Source organism: Anguilla rostrata, chromosome 3 (genome assembly GCF_018555375.3).
Source record: "Anguilla rostrata isolate EN2019 chromosome 3, ASM1855537v3, whole genome shotgun sequence".
NCBI classification, from domain to species: domain Eukaryota; kingdom Metazoa; phylum Chordata; class Actinopteri; order Anguilliformes; family Anguillidae; genus Anguilla; species Anguilla rostrata.
In genome coordinates, this window is record NC_057935.1 from 53,368,710 (window position 1) to 53,369,699 (window position 990).

Below are 990 nucleotides of genomic sequence, written 5' to 3' on the forward strand. Positions count from 1 at the left end.
CATAATATTCATCCTTTAAATTTAAAAATGCGTGTACAATAATGCTCATGGGAATTTGTGCACCTATTCAATAATCTAGGAGAACTGATTGCGCTGTGGCATGTGTTTGATTTGAATGGAAGCATGGTTAAGCATACAAATAATTACTGTATGTCACCTCCCCATATCACCTATCAGCACACATTTGCATGTGTATCTACGTGTTATTTATTTGCTAATTATGTTGTCAACTTCATCCTCCAAGAATGCCATGGTATTGTTTACAATTGTTTCAAGTTCATGTTAATGAAATGTGGTATAAAATGTATTTTAATCTTTGAAACTCTGTTTTGTTCCCGGTACAAAATCAGTGGGAATTCTTTGAGAAATGTTTCGCCTTATAATTCTTTGTCTGCTCCAAACCCCCTACCCCCCACCCCTGCAGGTGGTGAGACAGGTTTTAGAGGCACAACCTGCCTTTGGTGCAAACCAGTTACTTGTGTTGCTGCCTTCTCTTAAATGTGACCATAGACTAGATTAAATAGAGGAAGCTTTTGGGACCATGAACACCTACTCTAGTACTTCCCTCAGATAAGCTGAGGCTGTTGTCATAGTAACCTACCACCAGAATCAACAAAAGAGGCAGCTGATAACGATGACCGTGACATGACTAATCTGTGTTCTTATTTCTCTTTCCTTCTCTTTCATTTCTTCTTTTTTACATTCGGATCCATTCGTTTTCATGTGTCAAGGTTTTTGGTGTAGGAAATATTTAGTTTTCATTTCTTTTTGTCCCTCTCATGCATTTCCACACTGTGTCGTGCCTTAGTGAAAAAGATGATCAGTGCTTTGCAGAGAACTGTCTGGCCGTGTCTTATCTCCGCCCACTCAGATACCAGATAAAATGGCAAAAAAAAAAAAGTACAGAACACCTACAAATTGCATATGCCACGCTACAAGTAATTCCAACCGCATTTGTCCTTGCTTTTTGACAATGAAAACCTCACATGC

At 38.7% G+C, this 990-nt stretch overlaps 1 protein-coding gene across 3 annotated transcripts in view; it reads left to right on the forward strand.

Moving 5' to 3' along the window:
- The window catches only part of nlgn3a (neuroligin 3a), a 206,793-nt gene that overhangs the window by 98,801 nt on the left and 107,002 nt on the right, over positions 1-990 (forward strand). The window lies entirely within an intron of this gene.